This window comes from Callospermophilus lateralis, chromosome 2 (assembly GCF_048772815.1).
Source record: "Callospermophilus lateralis isolate mCalLat2 chromosome 2, mCalLat2.hap1, whole genome shotgun sequence".
Lineage (NCBI taxonomy): Eukaryota > Metazoa > Chordata > Mammalia > Rodentia > Sciuridae > Callospermophilus > Callospermophilus lateralis.
This window is the reverse complement of record NC_135306.1, coordinates 74081451-74099842: the sequence shown is the minus strand read 5'-3', so window position 1 is coordinate 74099842 and position 18392 is coordinate 74081451.

Here is an 18392-nt window from a genome sequence, read left to right as displayed (position 1 = left end):
TTCTTCTTTAGCCCTTTTGTTAAACTTTGGTTTGAAGTCTACTTTATTTGATATGAGGATGGAAACTCCTGCTTGCTTCCCCAGTCCATGGGAGTGGTATGATTTTTGCCAACCTTTTACCTTCAGTCTGCGAATGTATTTTCCTATGAGATGAGTCTCTTGGAAGCAGCATATTGTTGGGTCTTTTTAAAAAATCTAATCTGCCAGTCTTTTGATTGCTGAGTTTAGGCCATTAACATTCAGGGTTATTATTGAGACATGATTTGTATTTCCAGCATTTTTGTTTATTTTTGGTATTTAATTTGATTTTGTTTCCCCTTTCATTAATATTTCCTTTAGTGTAACACCTCCCTTTGCTGATTTTCATTGTTGTTTTTCAATGCCTCTTCATGGAATATTTTGCCAAGGATATCCTGTAGTGCAGGCTTTCTAGTTGTAAATTCTTTTAACTTTTGTTTATTATGGAAGGTTTTTATTTCATCATCAAATCTAAAGTTTAATATGCTGGATATAAGATTAGTGATTGGCATCCATTTTCTTTTAGAACTTGGTGTATGCTGTTCCAGGGTCTCCTGGCTTTGAGCGTCTGGGTTGAAAAATCTGCTGAGATATGAATTGGTCCCCCTGTATGTGATCTGATTCTTCTTTCTTGTGGTCTTTAAGATTCTATCCATATTCTGTATGCTAGGCATTTTCATTATGTGTGTTGGTGTAGACTGGTTGTAATATTGTACATTTGGTGACCTGTAAGTCTCTTGTATTTGATTTTCCAATTCATTCTTCATGTTTGGGAAATTTTCTGCTATTATCTCATTGAAAAGATTGTGCATTCCTTTGGTTTGAAACTGTGCCTTCCTCTATCCCAATAACTCTTAGATTTGGTCTTTTGATGCTATCCCATAAGTTTTGGATATTCTGCTCATGGTTCTTTACCATCTTCACTGTGTGGTCAACTTTACTTTCCAGATTGTATACTTTGTCTTTGTGATCTGATCTGATGTTTTGTCTTCCAAGTGATATAGTCTATTGGTGATGCTTTCCATTGAGTTTTTTATTTGGCTTATTGTTTTCTTCATTTCAATGATTTCTAATATTTTTTTCAGAATCTCTCTCTCTTTCTTGAAGTAACCTTTTGCTACCTGTATTTACTCCCTTATCTCTTTGTTGGAGTGACAAATTTTTGCCTGTGTTTGCTCATTTAGGTCATTCTTTAATTCACAGACCATTTTAATTATGAACATTTTGTTGTCCTTCTCTGACATTTCATCAACTGTGCTGTCCCTGCGTACAGTTATTGTAGTATCCTGGTTTGTTTGGGGAACTCTCCTCCCTTTTCTGTTCATGTTGTCTATGTGATTTCCTTTCTTGCAGTGTGGATCTGAGGTATTACAGTTTTTAACCCAATAATCTTGTAGTATCTGTGCAGATTATCTGTACCTCCCTTAGTGTTGGGCTTCCAAATACTGCTGGTGTCCCATGATGGATGCTACTGCAAGTATAGTAGGTGGCGGCAATAGCAGGAAATAACTTGGGATAGCAGTGGAGGTGCCCCAAGATGGATGCAATGTCTTTCAGAGAGGGGGCTAAAAGGGTGAGTCCTACACTGGCTTTGGGATACCTGCTCTGAGATGCAGCTGCTTCTAGGTCCTGTATGTTGTCCCAAGGTAGAGGCTACTACATGGAGAAGGCTATGGGGATGGCTGCAATGTCTCAAGATAGAAGTGGGTTAGATCTGGGCTCCCAGGTGGTGGTGGAGGGGTGGGCCCAAGCTTACCCTGGGCTGTGGCTCCCCCATAGGTCAGCAAGGCAGGTCTGGGCTGGGCCTGAGCTCCTGCAGTGCTATGCCAGTGGCTGGATGGACCTGGGCATACCCTGGGCCCTGGCTCCTGTGCAGGTCAGAGAGGTGGGTTTGGGCCAAGCCTGACTCTGGTGGTTGTGTGCTGGTGGACAGAGACAGTGCTAGGCCTGAGCCTGAGCTCTGGCTGCTGTCTGCTGGTAACAGGATGGACTCGGACCTTGCTAAGTTATTTTTAACCTGTTGTATTTTTATCAAATGATTTTTCTCCTTCTGTTGAGTATATGGTCTTTCTTCGTTAATTCATTAATATGTTGGGGATTGTGCTTACAATTGTTCTAATGTCAAACCACTTTTTGCATTTTTAGAATAAACTCAGTTTTACATATGTGATGTAATAATAGTTTATATGCTTGGGATTTTGGCTTGATATTTTGCTTAGGTTCTTCATGTCTGCTTATGAAGCAAGCAATTGATTGTAAATAGCCCACTAGTCATGTTTCACAATTAGTACACATTGTCTTGATGATAGGATTTTATAGTTACATATAATAGACATTCAACAGATACTTTCAATACCGATGATCAAATTAACAGGGTTGAGAGACTGTCTTCTTATGTTAGAAAAATTCCACTTTAAGACTATGGATTGGAAAATAAGGGAAAATCTTCCCTGACATCAGAGATATCAAAATTACAATAAGTCCATATCTTTCCAAAGAATATATACACATCAAATAGAGAATAAAAGCATTTCCAAGGCAGGAAAACATTTCTTTGGTTCTGAAATACCACAGCAAGAATAATTTGGTGGAATGGGATGCCCTGGTTCACAGGGTAGAATTTCCTGCCTTTCAGTAGAATATCCTGTCTCCCAAGATTACATTTCACTGAAAGTCCCTAATGCTGCAGTGGAAATTCAAAGAGACAAGATAACTGATGTTTCCCTCAACTCAGCGTGTCACTTGTTACCGCCATAATTACACTCACCATCCTCCCACTTCTCTCAGACTTTCACCTTGTCTCAAACATCAGAATTTAGATTTGTTTTTCAAACTGATTATATATATGAACTACAACAGGAATCATCTCATTTTAAAATGTGGTTATAGTGTCTCAGAAAACATTGGTCTTTTTTTTTTTCATTTCTCTTTGATTCAATCATCATTCCAAGACTTGATATTATTGTTCTGTCATCACTTTTTATAATCTGCCATGGCATTTCCTTTATGACTTGCTTTCATATACCAAAAATGTATCAGAATCAATAATGTAAAATGATAAAGCAACTTCAAAATAGGTAACTAAATATACATAAGCTAGAAAAATAAATACACATCTACAGCCTGCATGTTACTATAGTTTCAGGATTCCATTTTTTTAAACAAATAACAATGATCCTGAAATTAATAGCAAGAAAAATCAAAAGAATAAATGGGCCATGAAAATTTCTCCTTAACTATAGGATAAGATTTCTCACATTATTGTCCTCTCAATGTATTATTTTTATCCTTCAGCTTATATGAGAATTATAAAATCTAACAAGTGAATTGCTTTTGCCACGATAAAAATAAAAGGGGAGCCGTGCGCCAGGAGCATGTCTTAGGCTGTTACTTTGACGAAATGGCCTAAATCTGGAGATGTAACTGTGCAGGAACATGATGAAAGTCATTTAGATTCTAGTTCTGAAAACAAGGGTCAGGAAACAAAGAGCAAGTAATGTAAAGGAAGGGTCTGCTCTGTTCATTTCTGGAGCCTGTATGTCACATTATAGTGTCCCTCTTGACCCTCTGTCATAGATAGCTATCCCCAAGAGTCTTGCACCATATCTGAGTGTGTGGTTCACTGCATGGTGATTTCAATCCTGGATGCTAATAATCCACATTTCACTGCTAGGTTTGTCACTAATGCAACAAAGTCATTCCTATCTGAGTCTAAATGGTAGTTATACCAAGAAGATTAAAATTGCAGGTAAAAAAAAAAGAATTTAAGCACTGAAGTCACTTTGAAACACAAGCCAAAGATCCACAAAATGAACATTTGCTTTAAAGAATCAACCAATGTTAAAGGAGCTTCTTTGACTTTCCACCCATCCAGATCAGTTTTGGAGTATTAATAAGCCTTTGTGGATAGCCCAGGACACATAGCAAAGGAAAGGACTTTGAAAAGAATCCACACATTTAAATTAATATTGGCCTTCTAACTCCAAAAGAAGCCATAGAATTTTAAGTGGTACTTTATTGGTTTGCTCTGTGCCCTGTAAAATTCCCCTGGATTTTAATGAAACATTAGAGCTGATAAAACAGTGAAAAGCCTTGACCTAGAAAGAAAATTGAAAAGTCCACCTTTATATCTCTTATTCGTAATACATGTATGGTTATTTTTGTTTGTTTACATTAATATTTTAGTGAAGGCTACTGGGGTGTATTATAAAGATCTTGGATAAAACATGAACACCCACTTCTGATACCATGGTCATAGATAAGCCTCTATTCACTAATTATAGATGCCATCCCCCAGGCAAATGGAGAATTAAGGAGAAAATTCTGAATTAACTGAATTAAAATTTAAATTTTCTGAATTGTTCTAGAATGGATTAAGGTTATTTTCCCCCATAGTCACAGAGTATAGAGTTTTAAATAGAGATTAAGTTGAGTTATAGAAGAATAAAAGATATTATTTTCTTTCCCATATATGAGCAACTGGTAAAAAATTTGTACCTATTAAATTTTCCAGATTCTGTATTAGTTATCTATTGCTGCATAGCAAAATATCTCTGAAAAATGACAGCTTAAAACAATTGTGAACAGTTATTTCATATAGTTTCCATTGTTTAGGGATTCTAGAGTGGCTTGGCTGGGTGGCTCTGGGTCAGGGTCTCTCTTAAGGTTGCTGTAAATATGGTGATCAGTACAGCAGGCATCTGAAGGATTGACTGATGTTGGAGGGTCTGATTCTAATGTGCTCACTGTTGGCAGGACACCTCAGTTCCTCACCATATTTACCTTTGCAAAAAGCTACCAGTGTCCTTAGTACATGGTCACTGACTTCTTCCCAAGCAAATAATCCAAGAGAACACAAGTAGAAGCTATTCAGCCTTCATTATCTCAGAAGTCACACACCAGCAATTCCACAATATCCTCCTGGTTATAATTGGTCAACACTATTTAATTAGACAGACACATCCTTTGGGATACATAGAGGCTGCCTACCACAATTTGCAAACTAGAACCACATGCTATTTAGAAGGCACTTCTGAAGGCACTATACTACATGCAAATGCTACTTCAAAGAACATATATTCAGATTGCAGATACAGCCAAACAGTCTGGAAACTCGGTGTTGTATTGTTTTCTTGTGGCACAAGAAGAAGACGACTTTTCAATGGTTCCTTACTCCACTCCAAAGTGTAGTACAGATGTCATTTTACCAACCCTCACATGATGCTAAAGTACAAGTTCCTTGCTAAGAGTCACATAATACGTTGGAGATAAGTAAGGCTCTGACCAAAGTTATTTCATACACATGAAGCGTTTGCCTACGTTTCACTGTCAGTGAAAATAAGAGCCAACAAAATAAGAGGAATGGAAATAAATGTTTGAGTAAAAGGGAGAAATGCAATAGTTGCATCTGGTTGGCCGTGTGATATAATCTTCCTTTCCTAAGAGAAATAAGTAGTGAAAGGAAACTAAAGAAAGAGAAATAAAGCACAGATGGACCTGCAACAGGCTGTGTAGCTCAATCCCTTAATTTTACAAATGAGGAAACCAAGGCAAAGCAAATTTTATCGGCTTATCCAAAGCCACACAGTAAATGTAACCAGATATTCTGCAATTTAAAAGAGATTTCACAGGCCTAAGGCTCCCCTCCCTCAAATATTTTAGTGGAAACTGCATCAAATGACAGGTGAAAAGTACAAAGTTAAGTCAGTCATTTATGATCACCTAGACAAATAACAAAAATCACTGCTTGTCGATTGCAATGATTCCCAGTCTTTTAGAAACATAAATTTGGTCAAACAACTTCTCATTGTGATGATACTTCAAATCACTAGAGGAAATCTTTCTAACCTGAAAACTTCAACTCAAGGTGTTATTTAAGATTAAAGAAACATTTTGGCACTCTTACGATGACATTGCTACAAAATACTTCTGTTTCTTTTTCCTCTTTAAAAAATGCTCTCATGAATATAAAAGAAACATAAGGAACACTAATCAGAGAAAATAATTTCAGTTTGTGCCAGAAATTCTGATCAGATGAAACCATTATCCTGCAGCTGAATGTCTTTGTGGGTTGGCATTTTTCAAGTGTGTTTTAGGAACTGTTTTCCAAACTGCCATGTGACTCATTGTCTCCTTTCAACCCGGCTTTGTCTGCCTCTCTTTAGTGTGCAAAACTTTCTGATTGTCGTAATTTTATTTTCATGCCACATTACCCTAGAAAACGTTCTTCCAAACAAACGATTGCTGTCAAAAGGCAAAAGATGCGCTGTTTATCTTGGATTCTAGTGAATGAAAATAACTTATAATAGTCTGTGAGGTTAGCCTTAGAAATGTGGCTGCTTCATGGTAACTGAATTAGCGCATGCTAAATCTAACTCTGTCTCTAGGACAAAGTGGAAGAGGTCTTTGGACTAATTGATTAGAAATGGGAAAATTAATGGGCTCTGTAGATAAAGAAGCACAGCAATGATACACAGGCACCTGAATTTCTTCATCCAACCAAAGATTTACTGAGTAACAATCATTGATTGAGTTCCCACAATTGGTCATGGATGGTGTGTTGTTTGGGATTCAAGGTTGAATGTGTGCTACTAACATCACTTCTATATTCCTTTAGGGAAAGAAGCTACTAACTTCTATATTCCTTTAGGGTAAAATTCTTATTTCCCTTTGAGAAGAGGCAAATAAGTTCAAGGGAAACTTATATTCCCTTCCTAACAGATATCAATATGCCTCTTGAGAAATTTGGAATCAGAAAGCTTAAGTTCAAACCAAAGACCCTTCCCCAACAATTGCTAACCAGCTGGATAAACTTAAGCAGTTGAGGAATCTCAGTTCTTTCTCAAAACATAAGTACATATTGAATTTCCTTTATACACAATGCTTGGGACCAAAAGTGTTTTGCTTCATTTATGTTTCATCTATATTCTATACACACAGACAGGCATTAATTTTCTACAATAATTTTAATAATTTAACACATGAAGCAAAGTTTTATGGTGTGGAATTTTCCACTTGTGGCATCATGTCAGTACTCAAAAAGTTGTAAGCATTTTGGAGCATCTTTGAATTTTCAGATTTTGAGGAACACATCCTATGTCACCTCTCACTAGCTGTAAGGAATAAAGGTGTTCTCCTTGTAGGTTTAGTTCCATGAGTACTCTGGGCCATTCCTAGCATTCCCTGGGGAAAGAGGTGGCTTGCAGAGAAGAGGGTGAAATTAGTCATGCAGTATGAAGTCCATGTGCCTGGGGCAAGCCATTGACTTTAAGGACTTTCCTAACTCTTCCTGGTTTTCCCAGGGTTAACGTCCACCCTGATCCCTGAAGGATGTTCCAGTTTCCTCAGGTTGAAACATATATAGAAATTCCATGGCTCTGTTGTGACTCCTGCCCTGGAGTAAAGGAAGGACCTATTTTTCCTTGTTGTTGTTGATTTCAGATCTCACTGCAAAGACAGTGTAGCCTACTGGGCAATCATGACAGTGTGTCTGCCAGGAAATGCTACCATTATCCCTGAGTGTCAGCCCCAAGGTCAACAGTCCCTCTTTTATCAGGGGCACTCTGGTTTCATTTCTTTGGGAGCCAGACCCAAACCTGGCTCAGCTCTTTCAGCTGTGACCCATGTGTTCCTAGTATCTTCTCTGATTTCCTCTGGTTTGCTGTTATTGGAAAGCACCTCCTGTTTAAAGCTACAGTTCTTCAATCTTGAGAGGTCTACAGAAGTTACAAGCCAACAGCACCAATCAAGGATGGTCAGTGGTGGTTCAAACTCCATTAAAGATCTGAGTGCAACATGACTGGAGAAGTGTAAGGCTTGCTTTGAAAGAAGGTGAGCTATTTCCTCTACCAGGAATATTCTTGCTTGGATCTCGCCAACAGGTCTAGATCTCCTGTTCAGCAGATCCTAGCCAAGAAACTTTCTTTATAACAAGTATACCTAGTACATATCTTTGTTGTCTCATTGATTACAGCATATTGTAATTCTTCCTCTTTTTTTTTTTTTTTGTAAGAAGTACCAACGAATCTGTTGTTTTACTGATGACACCATATTATAATTATTTTTCAATTTCATTGGAATTCTATAGAGGCCAAACCCCTCTATTTACTGTTAGTACCCAGGACCATGCCTGGGTCATAGCAGGGCTTCAATAAATGTATGACTGGGACATGGATGGACAGAGCATCAACAATCACATCATATAAATCTAAAAGATCAATACTTGCCCATCCCAAACTATCATAGTAATATGGCAAATTATAGAGTAAGGTGTTGGTTCCAAGACAGAGATGTTTTTCCCTTCATTTTCCATTTCTGAGGTGGGCAGTCTCTCCCCATCCCCAGCAATAGGATGTGGTTCACATACATCTAAAGAAGTAAGGAGGAATTCTTGGAGAGTATAGTTGGGGCACTTCTTAACAAAATGCACCAATTGCCAAAATTCATGATGCTTAAGAAGACAGTATTAGGTGGAAAAATCATAGTATCTGCTGCTTTGTGTCCAAAAGTTTTCAGTATCTAAAGGTGAAGAAGTTTTAGGAACATGTTAACCAATTAAATTTGCTGTTTTCCTATTTTGGGAATGCACAATGGTGCTATATCATAAAAATCTATGCCTAAATAAATCTAAAATAGCTCTTTCAATAAATAGAAAATACTCTGAAAGGACGATGTTATATAAATTTAGCTGACAGCATTTTTTCCTTTTTAGTAAATCCATAAAATCATGGTGACTCTCATAGTCAATAACATTATATTCCATGAAGTATGAGGTACTTGTTGTAAAATTAATGATTTTTCCCTCTTTTGAGAAACAAATGGGATTAGTAAATTGCAAATGTTATCTCTTTTACTGAAGTAAAAGCACACTGAGATCTGCATGTAACTTTCTCAGAATGATGAATTTCATGCTGTCGTAATAAACAGAACACTCGATGCCTGCAAATTCCTGAGAGAAGATTCTCTGCTCAAAACCCAGGCTTTGTATTGTTGCTAAAGAAAAGAGAGAGACGGACCCAGGGAATCCACTTTAGAAACAGGCTGCGTGTTTGCGACAGCATTGTCAATTATTTCTACCTTGATATATCCCCTACCCCCATCTCCAAGGGGAAGCAACAAGAAGGCACAAAAGGCCAGGTCCCCAGGGACACTGACTTCTGTATACATTATGAGGTTGTTGCTGAATCCATTTTCCTTTCAAAGAAGATGTTTAATCTGTGTCTTCTTAGAGGACCAGAATTCTAAGAAAAATAACAGTAACAACAGGAAGAATTTTATCAGGAGGGACCTGGCCCCAAGTGGAAGTAGGAAAACTTGGGACAGTTGCTAAGTCTCTTTGTGGCCCGATCCTTCCATTTTGCTGCTTATTTTAAATAATAAGTCCAAATTAGGACTCACACAAGTGGAAATTACCCCCGATAGGGTTGGCATGGGCCAAAAACACATCAGGATGCCCAGACCAGAACTGCCATCCCACAGTTTGCTCCTCCCATTTCCCTCCATGGCTTTCAAATCTTTCTCCATGTCTTCCACTTTACCTCCAAAACAAACAGAGGGAAGCAGACCCTGGAGGTATTAATGATTTCCTTTGCCCACATTATGCAGATAGTACGTTTGACAATGTTGAGTCTTGGATGTAATACTGGCAGCACACAGCCCAGTCCCTGCCCATCTAAATAGAGGAAAGATGTGACTAGAGGAATAAATAAAAAGCTCCCTCCCATTTGGATGTCCCCAGTGTGCAATTATAGCAAAGTCTATAATTCCCGGCAGTCTCACTTAAGTTCTTGCTTTTGCTCACTCTCATGGTAGACGGTGAAAATGCTGATTTACCACCTTTCCTGGCGAGTTGTCTCAGGAAGCTCCCTGTACTCCACCTGAATTTAATAAAAACCTAGTACCCAAAAGGGTTAGAGGTGCATCTCTAAATTCCATATTTGTTCCAAGAAGAAAAAGTAATATTTGTTGTTCTGGGAGATGCAAAAAAAAAATGAAAGCAGGGAAGAGAAAAGAAAAAAAAAGTTGATATTTCACAAGTGCTAAGTCCCAAAGCTTCAAAATCCTTTCCAGCAGAATTTTCTCAATATTTGTAGACCCAGTGGGGTTGGTGGCCTTTACTGGAGTGCCTAGCTAGTCTCCATAACATCATAAACACACAACTTCCTTGTTTCAGAGAGAAGCAACTGCATATGCAACTTTTTAAAAAATTTAATTACTGTATCTCTTTTCTTAAAGCCCAGGGTTCCCTGTGAAGAGGTAGAGCACCACCCCGGGCAGGTTACTCATGGCATGGCCGCTGCTGTGAGCAAAGAGGAGGGCGTGTGGAGACCGTGAGGTAGCGTCTCGTCTGAAGGAAATGAAATACTTCATGCAGAGGGCTTATTAAAAGCCTCATGCTTGAAAAATCCATGGTAAAGGCAAGTGTTGGGAAATGACAGTTTCCCCTTTTGCTGGTCATGTTAACTTTATAGTTGGAAATGTGGATGCAATTTTGACATTTGTATGGACTTAGCAGGGAGAAAGAAAGATAGTGAAGCATGAAGTCAGTTTTTATTGGAAAAACATGGCTGAGAACAAAGCTTTGCAAGGTAGCCCCTTGCCGGGGACAAAGGTACAGTCTTCTCTTTGGGGTTTCAAGAGCTACTTCATCACAGCCACAGTAAATAAAAAAAATCAAAGCAGCAGAGGTGCCTGCAGGAGCCTTGGCTCTTCTTCTAAACTGGTTTTACAAAAAAAGACTCGAGAAATTTGGCCAAGGTATTTCAGGGTATCATACCCCCAGCAGCTATAAGATAGCTTACTGCGTTCCCCAAACCCACTTGAAAAACTCAACCCGTTTCATTTTTAAATTTTAATACTAAATTCTATATTTAAAATTTGTAAACAATAATTCTTGCTATGATACAGAATTCAAAAGGTGTAAATAGTAAATACTGAAATATAAGTTCATCCCATTTTTTATCAGTTAATTCCAGCCCTCTTCCTGTAGGCAACCCTTGTTGCCCTTCCAAAATTTCATGTCATATAGCAGCATGCCCTACATAAACTTTTCTCATGTTTATTACGAGGTTTTTTTTTTTTTTCAGTCAGTAAAGCTTAGTAAAATATACAATGATGACGTGAAATGAATATTTTTTAATAAGCCAATGAAATGGATTATTTTACTTAACTGGACACTTTTTAAATTTTGTATTATTTATTTATTCTAATTTGTTATACATGATGGTAGAATACAATTCATTTCATATTACACATATAGACACTTTTAAAGTATTAGTGTGTTACTAATGACTTTCCATTTAAATTTTTTTTTTTTTTGGTGTGTACATGCATCCAAAATATTCACACCATAATGTGAGAATTCCAATGTGAGAATTTCTCTTACTCCTCTAATTCCTCATGGGATTATGCCTTCCGCTTTTTTCTCTTATCCTACTTTGTTACAGTCTTTACACATTCTCACTGATGTTCATGATTTCCTTCTTTTTAAAAAAAATTTTGAAATGATTTTCCCAGGTTTCTAAATGGATATGGCAAAAAAAAAATTATGATGTTTAAATGGACCAATAAAAATCAGATCATTACTGTTGGGTGCAGAGCAGGCTGAACTGTGTTGTCTGCAGGGCAGGCTGAACAGATGTTGGCTACAAGATAGCCCACGCACTCAAACCCCCCTCTATCTGGTCCTTTATCACCTGTTTGTGTCAAGTCCTGCTCAAGGCTGAGCACTCAACCCCCCTTGGGCCAACAAGGCACCTTGCAGACCCAGAGGCCCCATTAGATTTGGGCTATAAAAACTCCCTCCTGCCAGGCCCCCCTCTCTCTTGCTCTCTCTCTCTCTCTCTCTCTCTCTCTCTCTCGCTCTCTCTCTCTCTTGCTCTCTCTCTCTTGCTATCTCTCTTGCTTTCTCTGTCTCTCCTGCATGCGCTTCCTCTCTCTCTTTCTCACACTCTCTCTCTCTTTCCTTCTTTCTTTTCTCTCTGTTGCACTGCTGCAATAAAGATCTTTTGGTTGCTCCGAGTGTTGTGGTCACTTTCCTTTCAATTACCCCAGGCCACCCATGGCTAATCATTGGCAAGAACAAGAGACATGGTGTTACTGTGTAAAAAAAACAGTTGGCTGGGATTTAAATGGTTTTTGATCTATTCACTCCAACCTTAATAGTATCTGGATCTCAATCAAGTCTTCAAATCTCTCTGCCTCTCATTTCCTTTTTCTGTAACTGTGAGGGGAAAATCTCAATTAGAGGTTTCCTGCCTACACATTCTGTTTCTCACCTGATACTTTCCAGGGTTTTACCCATGTACAGCTAATCCCTAAAGTCTCAACTTGATCAACACAACAAGTTTATTTTTTCCTCAAGCTGAAAGTAAAAAGGTGAACATGGTTCAATTTAAATTTTCTAGACGTTTCCTTATTTCTTGACAGAGCAATTCAAAGTTGTTTGATCTGAAACCAGTTCATCTTTGTTTCATTCAATGGTGTAGACCCTTTCGGCATTAATGCCTAGTTTCACCCTGAAAATGGGGCAGACCAAATTCCTGGTGCTGATGCAGGTCTCTGGGTATATCCCTAGATTCTGGGTACTGCCATAGCACTCATTGATGACTATGACTTGGAGCAGGGCAGTGCTATCTTCTGTCCAAACTCTGCATATCAACAGGCCTGAATTCTAGGTGATCGAATAGAGCGGAGGTGGGTGTGAGGATCTAAGACAAGAAGAAAAGTGGTCTGCGGACATTGGAACTGAGAGACATGTGAAAATGTCTTTCCTTGAATTAAGCCAAGGTCAGGACCCCCTACTCAGTGTTCTAAGGGTGTAGAACAAAGACGTCTTGGTTGAATAGTAGGCAACAGATAATTTGTTCTTACCTTTTCTCTTATTTTTTTTAACCCTAATAGGAGCTTCACCCAACAACTTTGTAGTAAGGACAAACCATGTCCAAACATTTTTCTAGGAGCCAGAGATATAGCTGGAAAGAGACCCCTGCTGCCAAAAAGAAAAAAAAAAAGTTAAATAAAATCTGTGCCCTCTTGGATCTCCCATACTGACATTATGTTCTCTTCTCTCTTTCCCATCGACTTAAATTGATGTCTTAATTAATTTGATTCTGTTAACCTGAAGGTATGGATGCCCTACTCTAACTTCTATAAGCTGTGTTTTGTATTTAAGGATCAGGATTTTTAAGGTTTAATTGCTGTTTTTCAAATACAAGTAATCTTTCAGAATTTTTTTCTAAGTCGGTTGATTCTAAAAGTAAAAGAAAAATCGATAAATAGATATATGCTATAACCACGTGACTATCAGTGACTACAGATTCCTGTAATATGCTAGGATTGTGTTTCCATCTTTGTAAGGTTTCATGGCATGACCTCAGAGCCAAAGAAAGAATATCCACATTCCAAGCTTTAAGACCAGTATAGCTCCCGTCCTCACAACTCATCACTCAATGTCTAAAATTGCAGCGTGATGCTGACAACGATTCTCTCCTTGGCCAAACTCTAACCAGGCTGCTGGGAGCCATTTATCAACTGAGCCTCAACCTTGGCCTGTGAAATCTTGAATACAACAGTTTCCCACAGCTCAAGGGCATATCCCCAGGATGAAACTATCCCCTGTCCCCCATTTCTGTGAAAGGGTAGGAACCTAACTTTTGAAAAGTACCCGTTAGAAAACCCACAAGGGTTTCATCTAGACTAGTCTGCCTCTCACCATCCACATTGTTTTTTGTAATTTTTAACTTCACTGACTCTGATTGAGCTGTGTCGCTCATCCTCCTGACTCCCTTGTTCTTCCTTTAAAAATCCTGTTCACTATCCCCCTTGTATTATTTTTCCCTTTCCCCTCACTTCCTCTTGTATGTAATTTTGTATAACCCCGAGGGTCTCCTTCCATTTCCATGCAATTTCCCTTCTCCCTCCCTTTCCCTCCCACCTCTTGTCCCTGTTTAATGTTAATCTTCTTATGCTCTTCGTCCCTACTCTGTTCTTAGTTACTCTCCTTATATCAAAGAAGACATTTGGCATTTGTTTTTTAGGGATTGGCTGGCTTCACTTAGCATAATCTGCTCTAATGCCATCCATTTCCCTCCAAATTCTATGATTTTGTCATTTTTTAATGCAGAGTAATACTCCATTGTGTATAAATGCCACATTTTTTTTATCCATTCGTCTATTGAAGGGCATCTAGGTTGGTTCCACAGTCTTGCTATTGTGAATTGTGCTGCTATGAACATCGATGTAGCAGTGTCCCTGTAGCATGCTCTTTTTAGGTCTTTAGGGAATAGACCGAGAAGGGGAATAGATGGGTCAAATGGTGGTTCGGATAGGAAAGGCAGCAGAATACAACAGACACTAGTATGGCAATATATAAATCAATGGAAGTGTAACTGATGTGATTCTGCAATCTGTATACGGGGTAAAAATAGGAGTTCATAACCCACTTGAATCAAAGTGTGAAATATGATATATCAAGAACTATGTAATGTTTTGAACAACCAACAATAAAAAAAAAATCCTGTTCACCTTGTGAGACTGGAGCTCAGCTTTTCCTCCGACTCTCAGTGGTTACTGAGTCAAATCTCTTTCACTGCTTGAACTAGTGTCTGGCTATGCTTGTTTTTGGTAATCTCAAAGGAAATGAAAGACTTGTGCAAGAATGTTTGTGGTAGCTCTATTCATAATAACTTCAAACTAGAAACAACCCAATGTCCAACAAAAGGAGCATGAACAAGCAAATCACGCTGTAATAATACAGCGGAATACTACCCAGGAATCAAAAAGAAGGAACTACAGAGCTACCGACAGCTGAGTGAACATTCAAACTATTATACTGAGGAAAAGAAACTAGACATAAAAATGGTACCTGTGTGATTAAATTAATGTAAGATTCAGAATCTGGAAAACCAATCCATAGTGATGAAGTCAGAGTAGATCTCATCTGTATGGGTGGAGAGTGACAGGTATCAATGACGAAGGGGCATGAGGGAACTTTCTGGAGTGATGGAGCTTTACGGGGTTTGGTCTGGGTGCTGGTGACACTGACATATGTTCATCAGGACTTATCAGGACCTATCATGGTCCATCTCACCATGTGGCATATCTTAGTTTTTAAAAAACAAAATTCTAGTTTTAAAAACATCTTCCCCCTGTACTTTCAGAGCTTCTCTTCATTGTCCTCTCACATCCACAGATGAGATATGAATTCCTGTGACAGTCTGATTCTCAGCCTTTTGAAGTTGCCAGTGTATCCTTTCTGGAAGCTTAAGAAATGTTCTCTAAACTCCTTGTTCTCAAATTCCACAAAGTTGTCTCTATACAGGAATCTTTTCTTTTCATCTCATTTCCCCCTCAATATGGTTTTTTCACTTTGAATACTTGTGCCTATCTTCATCTTTGGGACACTTTTTCTACTAACCTTTAAAATAATTTTCACCTTATTATGGATTGAATTTTGTCTATGCCCTAAAAGATGTTAAAGTCCTAACCCCAGTACCTGTGACTATGACCTTATTTGGAAGTAGTGTCTTTCCAGAGGATTAAATTAAGATGGACCATTAGCCGTGTGCCCTAACCCATGAAGACTGTGTCCTTATAAAAAGGAGAAATTTAGATAGAGACAGATATGAGCTCAGAGAATGCTATGGGGAAATAAAGGCAGAGATCAGGGCAATAATTCTCTAGGTTGACGAATGCCAAAGATTGCTAGCAATACACCAGAAACTCAGAGAGAGGCCTGGAACAGGTTATTTTGCACATCCCTCAGAAGCAACAAACCCTGTTTGAATATTGGGCTTGGACTTCTGTCCTCCAAAACCATGAGACAATAATCTGCTGTTTAATTTATTCAAATCATGGTACTTTTTAAGGGTAGCACTACCATGATAATGCACAGTACTTTTTTTTTTTCTTTCTTATTAAGATCTATTGTTTGGGATCCTCATCACTGAGAAAATGGACATCTTAAATTAAACCTCTGTGTTAGCTTTTTGTCACTGAGACCAAAATAACTGACAAGAACAACTTGGAGGAGGAAAAATTGATTTTGGCTTGTGATTTCAGAGGTTCAGTCCATGGTTGGCCAGTTCTATCACTTTGGGTCCAAAGTAAGGGGGAGTATCATGTCCAAAGGGCATTTTGAAGAAAAGATGCTCAGTTCAGCATTGCTGGGAAGCAGAGAGAAGAAAGAGGGAAGAGGTCTCAGGGAAGATGGATCCCTGTAAGCACATCTCCAGTGACCCATTTTCTAGCCATGACCCACTGCCTACAGTTACCACCCAGTTAGTCCATTCGAAGGAGGATGGGCTCAATGGGTTACAGTTCCCATAATCTAGTCATTTCACCTCTAAATATCCTTGCATTAACACGGGAGTTTAGGGGGGATACTTCATAAACAAACTATAACAGCCTGTGTGTCTCATGTTGAAAGAAATTCTTATATTATCTTCATTTTTTGGCTATTTTCCCATATTCATATTATTCTGTTTTTCAGATTTCCTCTGTTTTATCTTATAACAATTAGACTTAATTTCTAGATTTCCTACTTGTTCTGTGTTCCTACTTCATGGCAAGTTGATCCTAGTGTCTAGATATAATATCTTTTCAAATACCATTGAAGGTACTAGAGTATTTTTTAAGTCCTTTTCTATTTTCTTCATTGCATCGATTTTCTTTGGTAATTATGGTCTTGCTCTTTTATACTTCTTGCTTTCCTCCTGTGTTTGATCCTTCTTGGGTGATGCATATTAAAGATGAAGGTGTGTGCCTTTCCTCTGATGCTCAGTAGGAAGATTTCTTTCCTCACAGGATCTCTCCCTGCCTAAGAAGTCTACCTGGAAGACCTGTATAGGAGGCTGGGGCAGATTGAAAGAACAGCTTGAAGGCTAGTGTGCCTGGAAGCGACAAGCTGAATGACACCCTAATGCCATAATGAAAAACACCTTCTTCTCAGGGGGACAAAAGACTTTCAAAAGGAATCCTGACTTCTCCTGGGTTTATTCAGTATCTTTAAGGACATGTCCTGGAGGTAAGCCTCAGATTTCCTACAGCTCTACTGGGGTCAGGGAGCAAACGGGGCTGCAGGTGCTTGAAATGATTCCCACTTCATATTAAGCTCCCCACCTTTACCTCTCCTTCTCATTCCTTCTCTTTTATCAGTCCTGGGACTTCACACCATTAGCCCCTTCAAGCAGATTGTGTGCTGCCCCTCTAGACCCTCTTAACTTATTATGGGTTGTGGCTTCTCTCTTGCCTCTGCATGTCTCCACCCACTTCCTGACTTCTAGTGAGGTCTTGGTCTCTCTCCTATTCATATGCTCATTCCCATTCTCCTTCCTCTCCAGAAAAACTTTTAGTATCATTTCAATGTAGCTGCTAGTAGGAGATGAACTTGGGCATTCAGTCTATCTTGAATTAGAAGGTACCTTCTTCCCCTGCCTTTTTTTTTTTTTTAAGTTTTAGGAAAAAACTGATCAGATATAAATATAATACAATTACCAAACAGAGCTTATTAGTCAACTGTCTTTTTATTACAGATGATTTCCAAATCTATACTGCCACCATCTTACCATCTTTCCATCTTTCCATCATACCAGCCGATCATTTCTGGTCTTTTTGTCCCTTCTACCTCACATCAATTCAAGTCTATTTTCTAGTACCTCCCTCCGTTTCCAGGAAAATCCCCTTCCTTAACTAAAATGTGGCCTGTGCCCCCTGTCTTTTTTTTTTTTTTTTTTTGGTGGGTTCTTTGCACATCCAGACAAACTGAGGACTTCCTTTATGCTCACTGTGTTCTCGAATCCTCTTAGCTCATTCTATCTATCTTATCCCATGGTTGCAGTGAATTATCTTGTTAGCTCAGTTCACACTTGGAGAATATGGGAAACAGTACTAGCTGATTCCTTCCAGGATAAGGGCAAAAAGAATCACCTCTCTATACCAGCTAGAGTTATTTCCTTTGTACAGATGAGGTGCTATGCCTTAGCTGAACAGGAAAATTGTGCTGATTAAACATTTAAAGAAAAGAAAATGTATTTGTCACATGGTAGAATTTAAACACCTCTTTTTAAGGGCTGAATGCAAAATTTATTCCTAGTGCTGAAATTAGTTTCAAGTCCAGCAGACCAATTCCAATCTCCTCAAGTCTGCAGCCATTCTGCCCAAGCCTCAACCCCGTCTCCTTGCTTGCCTTTCTTTATGTAAATGTGGCACTACCAGTGCTTATCATATCTGATCTTTATGGTAGATAAAGATAGGATCTTTAGATAACTGAAATATGTTAGAGCAGAGACTATACACACACTGTCTCAAATGACATTGTGCTTGTGTGGTTTTAGCACTAATCTGATGTTTGCAATATTGGCCATAACTAGAAAAAT